General features: G+C 40.0%; 1 pseudogene; it reads right to left on the reverse strand.

Moving 5' to 3' along the window:
* Nucleotides 1-5618: 5618 nt before the first annotated feature.
* On the reverse strand, nt 5619-6489 carry LOC103230095 (non-selective voltage-gated ion channel VDAC1-like; annotated as a pseudogene).
* Between the last annotated feature and the right edge of the window lie 268 nt (nt 6490-6757).

A 6757-nucleotide genomic window follows, 5' to 3' on the forward strand; every position in this document is an offset into this window, starting at 1 on the left:
CTACATGTATCTTTATAGGTGAAGTGTGTTTCTTATAGGCAACAGGTCAGTGGATCTTGTTTTGTCATCTATTCACCCACTCTATGTCTTTCAATTGGAGAGTTTAGTTCATTTACATTTAATGTTATTATTCATGAGTAAAGTCTTACTCTTGCCATTTTGTTATTTGTTTTCTGCTTATTTTGTGATCTGCTCTTCCTTCTTATCTTCCCTTAGTGAAGGTGATTTTTCTCTGGGGATATAATTTAGCTTCTTGCTTTTTATTTTTTGTGTATCCATTGTATGTTTTTTGGTTTGAGGGTACCATGAGGCTTGCAAATACTATCTTATAACTCATTACCTTAACATGGTAATAACTTAACACTGTTTTCATAACAAACCAAGCAAAAAGAAAACTAAAACTCTATGCCATAACTTAATGTTCCTGCTTTTTAATTTTTGTTTTTTAATTCATATCTTATTGTACTGGCTATGTCTTGAAAAGTTGTTGTTATCATTTTTGATGGATTCATCATTTAGTCTTTCTACTTAGGATAAGAGTAGTTTACACAGAACAGTTACAGTGTTATACTATTCTGTGTTTTTCTATGTACTTACTATTACCAGTGAGTTTTGTACCTTGAGGTGATTTCTTATTGCTCATTAATTTCATTTTCTTTCTGATTGAATAACTCACTTCAGAATTTCTTGTAGGACAGGTCTGATATTGATGAAATCCCTCAGCTTTTGTCTGGGAAAGTCTTTATTTCTTCTTCATATTTGAGGGATATTTTTGCTAGATATACTATGCTAGGGTGAAAGTTTTTGTTTTTTCCTTCAGCAGTTTAAATAAGTCATGCCACTCTCTGCTGACCTTAAGGTTTTCACTGAAAAGTCTGTTGCTCCATTGTATGTTATTTATTTATATTTTCTTGTTTCCTTCATGATCTTTTCTTTATCCTTGACCTTTGGAAGTCTGATTATTAAGTGCTTTGAGTCAGTCTTCTTTGGGTTAAAGTCTTGATGTATAACCTTCTTGTATTTGAGTATTGACATCTTTCTCCAGGTTTGGGAAGTTCTCTGTTATTATTCCTTTGAATAAGCTTTCCATCTCTGTCTCCACCTGCTCTTTAAGTCCAATAATTCTCAGATTTGCTCTTTTGAGGCTATTTTCTGAATCCTGTTGGTATGCTTCATTGTTTATTATTGTTTTCTTTTGTCTCCTCTGACTGTGTATTTTCAAAGAGCTTGTATTCAAGTTCATGAATTCTTTCTTCTGCTTGATCAATCCTGCTATTACAAGACTGTGATGCATTCTTCATATGCCATTGCATTTTCCAGTCCAGAATTTATTCTTGATTCTTTTTCTTTACTTCAATCTCTTTGTTAAATTTCTCTGATAGAATTCTGAATTCCTTTTCTATGATTTCTTGAATTTCTTTGAATTTCCTTAACATAATTATTCTGTCTGAAAAATCACACATCTCTGTTTCTCTAGGACTGGCCTCTGGTGCCCTTCTTTTGTTCATGTGGTGAGGTCATGTTTTCCTTGATGGTTTCGATGTTAGGAGATGTTCTTTGGTGCTTGGGCATTGAAGAGTTAAGTATTTGTTGTATTCTTCACTATCCGAGCATATTTTTACCCATCCTTCTTGGGAAGACTTTCCAGGACTTGGGTGTTGTGATCTAAGTGTATTTGTTTTAAGAGGCACCCCAAGTCCAGTAACACTGTGATCCTTGCAGACTCTTACAGGTACTGCCTGGATGGTCTTGGACAAGTTCTGAAAGAATTCTCATTACCAGGCAGAGATTCTTGTTCCCTTCCCTTACTTTCTGTCAAACAAATGGAGTCTCCCTTTCTGTTCTGAGCCATCAAAAGCTGGAGCTGGAGTGACACAGCACCCCTGTGGCCACCACCACTATGTGCTGGATGAGACCTGAAGTCAGCATAAAACTGGGTCTTGCCCAAGGCCTGTTGCATCCACTCCCTGGTTACTGTCTATGTTCACTCAAGGCTCTGGGGCTCTACAATCAACAGGTGTAAGGCTAGCCAGGCCTGTTTCCTTCCTTTCAGGATAGGGAGGTACCCCTTGGCCCCAGGTGGGTCCAGAAGTATTGTCTGGGAGTCAGGAACTGCAGCCTAAAACCTTAGAGGCCTACCTGGTATTCTATCACACTGCAACTGAGCTGGCACTTAAACCACAAAATGCAGTCCTTCCCACTTCTCCCTCCCCTTTACAAAGGCAGAGAAGGCTCATCCCATAGCCACCACCACCATGGGCCACAAGGAGTACTGCCAGACTACTTCTGATGTTCTTTTAAGTCCTAAGGGCTCTTAAGTCAGCCTGTGGTGAAAGTTGCCTGGTCTGGGACTCACCCTTCAGGGAACCTCCTCTAGCTCAGGGCAGAATGAGAAATGCCATCTTAGAGCCAAGTTTTGGAACTGGGGACCCCAGGAGCCCTCTTGGTGCTCTATCCTGATGTGGCTGTGCTGGTACCCAAGATGCAAGACAAAGTCCCCTTTACTTTTCCCTCTACTTTTCTCAAGCAGAAGGAGTTTTGTCCCATACTTGCCACATCTGGTAATATACTTAGTCTCACCTGAAGCCAGCACACCTCAGAGGCTCACCCAAAGCCCTTGATGTAGTACTTGGGTATCACTGCTGGTTATTCAGGGCCCAGGGTCTCTTCATCTAGCAGGTGATGAATGCCACCAGGAGTGGGTTCTTTCCTTCAAGGCAGTGGGTTCCATTTTGGCCCAGGGTGTGTCTAGAAATGTCATCTGGAAGCTAGGGCCTGGAATGGGGGTCTCATGACACTGAATGGTGCTCTATCCTGCTGTGGCTGAACTGGTATCCAAGAGGCAAGACACAGTCATTCCCACTCTTCCTTCTCTTCTCCTCAAATGGAAGGAAGGGGTGTCTTTTGGAACTGTGAGCTGAGAGTCCTGGGGTTAGGTGAGGGATAATGCCACTACTCCCTTATCCACCCCAGCTGGTATATCAGTAGGTCTTGTTCCCCAGCCCACCAAGCCCACTGTTTCTAGGCCTAGTTCAGTACTAGGATTCATAAGAGCTGCAGTCCTTATGGCCTACACTGCCTTTCAAGTTTACTTAGAGACACAGAGCACTGTTGCCCATGGTGGCGAGGTTTGCAAGAACTCAGGTTCTGACTGCTGGTATCTGCGATTCCCCTCTGGCTAGGGCTGGTTTAAATGTTCCCTCTGTGGGCAGGTGTCAACTGAGTTTGGTTTTGTTTTCCTTTTTGCAGTAATAGGACAGCACTGAGTGCAGTGCCTCACAGTTGCTGTAGTCCCTTCCCCCAACACCCAGAGACCCTCTCCATACCAGGCTTCTGGTACTGCCAGGGGCGGGGGAAGGGTGGTGTTGGTGATTCAGGACTGTTTTGTCTATTTCTTCAATGCCTTTTTCAATGATATAAAGTTCAAACCAGGTACTATGAGTGCTCACCTGATTTTTTGGTTCTTATGAAGGTGTTTTTGTGTGTTTGTGTGTAGATAGTTGCTAAATGGGTGTCCTTGCAAGGGCACATTCAGTGGAGTCTTCTATTCCACCATCCTGCTCTGCCTTTTCCCACAATGTTTCTTTTAAAGTATTTTCAGATCACTACTCAGACAAAAAGACTTGAAGGAATACTTGTGGAGGTCTCTGGAGTTATACCTCTCTGTGGCTTCCTTCTCTCTGATAGTCTGCCCATAAATTCTATTAATCTTGAGCTCCTTGAATTCTGACCTCTGTCAGAAACTCAGCAGGATGGCCAAGCTCTGTTTGGTAGTCCCAAGTGTTGGACTCTCAGTGTTGCTGCCAGCAAAGCACCTCTAGGCAGGAAGCTCGGTCAATCATAGGGCTTATTTAATTGTTTCCCTTTCCTTAGAGATTACAATCCAATGCTACCTGTTATATAGTGTGTTAAAATTTTTATTTATGTAATTTTTCCAATTTATGGAGAGAAGGTAAATCCATTAGCTGTTACTTCAATATGGCTAGAAGTTAGCTTGATTCAATTTCAAGGTAGAGTTATAGTAATAGTTTAGCAACTTAAACTGCTTATGTATATTTGTCATTTTTCCAATATTCTTCATAAGACTACTTTGTTTTGGCTTGAGATATTACCAACCCTATGCTGCTAGAGGGACTGTCTTATTATTTGGTCTATAAAAATGAATTAAAACATTGAAAATGGATTAAGAAACTGTACTTTCTTACTGTAATATGTAAGATATTCCCCAAATTTTAAAAACAGGTGATCATTTTCTAAGAGATCTACATTATTATATGTAGTTGCCCGGTATAAACCTATATGAGCTTATCTTTCATGTTGATTGTGTAAAAAGGAATCAGAATGCACTATATGAGAGCCCTCAAACCAGCCTATGTGGCTTATTGAAATTCTCATTATTGTAACAACTTTTCATTGTGGTGAGACATAAATATATAGTTCTTTATATTTGACCTATGAAGGCCATTCCTATAGAATAGTAACATAAAATAGCAAGTCAGGTAAATATGCCTTGGGTTAATTTTGATTAACTACTCCCTTGTAATTAACTAAAGCACTGAATAAAGTACTAAAACTTTGTCTTAATTGTTGTTTTGGGTAAAAGTAATTCTTTAGCATGCATTTTTAATTAGATTTCTGAGAGAAGAGTTTGATTGTAGAGTATGTTACTCTGTGTAAATAGGACATCACATAAAGCTAGGAAGTAGGAGCAGGAATGGGAAGATGGCAGAGAGGGAAAAACTTTCTCTTTCTTTTTTTTTTTTTTAGGTTTCAGTATTGTGTTCAAGTTTTATTTTAAGTAATGTTCATTGCAGCATTTGAAGGGAAAGATTTAATGCCACAATAAAGACTTTAAAATATACCCATTAAACTGCTAAAAAATAAATTGAGTGGTGACAATACAACAGAAGTCCAATTTAGATTCTGAGTATTGTTACCATGTAATTAAAATCACACAGACTCTTCCAAGCTTATAGCTGGAACTCCTGGAAGCTATTTCATATTCTGGTGCAAGGGCAGAAAACCACAGCATGAGAAGGAATTAAGTCCTGAATTATTGGTTTCATCACATTCATCCTCTCTACCCCTAAATGGCCAAAAGAAACAGTTATCACATCCTGCAGACCTTTTGGTGTAAAAGAGCTGATGATGAACTGAGATGGGGAACAGGTCATGAATATCTGTCTAAAAAAGTCCCTTTCAGGTGAGTTCATACACACCATCAAGCAACGAGCCTCTCATCTGTTAGGGTTAAGAAACCAAGGTTCAGTTCTTAGGAAACCACAGTTTTATTCATTTACTCACTATGAATTTATAAAGTGCCTCTATATTGTCAGCTTCCATTTGCAAACATTTCTATATAAAAAATAAATCTGGCATTTCTAGAAAAACCAAGTTCCCTCCAATTCTACAGCCGAAAAGACTTTCCTTTGGAATTGAGTTTCTTCTGTACCTTTGAAAGGATAATACCTTAAAGCTGAATCATTTTTGACCCAGAGGCCTAACATGATATTTAGCAATACCTGCATCCCAGAAATACGACATTAAAAGATACATTAAATTATGAAGACACCTATGCTGCAAAACAGTTTTAAATTAAACAACTGTACAGCATTCATTTACACTTGAAATTCCAGTCTTAATCCAAGCTTATGAGCCTGAATGTTCTTACCATCCAGGAAAGCTGACAGTGTCAGTCTGATACCTGGCTTTAGGGTCTGAATATATCCTAAACCTAACAGACTGAAGTTGTTCACTTTATCCAAAAAGCAAGCATCAGGGTTGATCTGATACTTGGCTGCTATTTCAAAGTAAGCGTTACATTTTTCTGCTGTCCAGGAGAGATTCACAGTGCTCTCAACTTCTTGTTCACTTTCTGGTAGATGGAGCCACCAAACACTATCCCGTCATTCACATTAGTATGAAGCTGGAATTCATCAGTCTTCTAGCTAACCACAAAGTTGCTCTGGGTCTCTTGGGGCTTTGCAGTCTCAGAATTCATCTGGTAGCCAGTCAGCCAACCGTTGTACACAACACCAGAGAGCCTCTGATTGAAGTCTCAGCAATTTCAAAATCTATGTCACAGGTTGATGTGCTACCACAAGTATCCTGTCTTGATTTTAGCGGTTTTTTCTCCAGGTTAGGATGAATTAAAGGTCAGCTTTGCTTTTTCTTCCCCAGTAAGAAAGATGAATCGAAGGTCAGCTTCAGTCCATGTGCATTACTCCTCATGGTAATCTCAGTGTCTAGTGTATTGTCAGTGTTCCATTTCTCTGTAAACATCAGGCCATGGGCTGTCCAGCTGTACTTGGTTTCCAGACTGCCCTTCACTTTGGTGGTCTCAGTGTTGGCTGAGGCTGAGCTTGTAAATTCCAATCCATTCTCAGAATTTGCTTTCAAATCAAGCTTTATTAGACCAAATCTATGGCCCTTGGTGAAAACATCCCTGACAGATTTGTCAAGATCAGCACATGTGGGCAGCACCGCCATCTTCTGCTCGGAGGTGACAGCCACGTAGACTCAGTGGAAGCTACCACATGAATTGTGGTGCAGAGGGAGGAGTGGAGCCAGCAGTGGGGCCAAAGGTGGAATGGCACTGAGAGGGAAAGACTTTCAAAGACCAGAAGAAAAGTTGAGTGAAGATACTGAAGTTTGACTAGTGTTTGGGTTGAATTGTGCCTCACTCCTAAAAAATATGTTGAAGTCTGCTATGGTTTTAATGTGTCCCCAAAAGGTTTATGTGTCGGAAGCCTAATCC

The sequence above is a fragment of the Chlorocebus sabaeus genome, chromosome 25 (genome assembly GCF_047675955.1).
Source record: "Chlorocebus sabaeus isolate Y175 chromosome 25, mChlSab1.0.hap1, whole genome shotgun sequence".
Taxonomy (NCBI): Eukaryota; Metazoa; Chordata; class Mammalia; order Primates; family Cercopithecidae; genus Chlorocebus; species Chlorocebus sabaeus.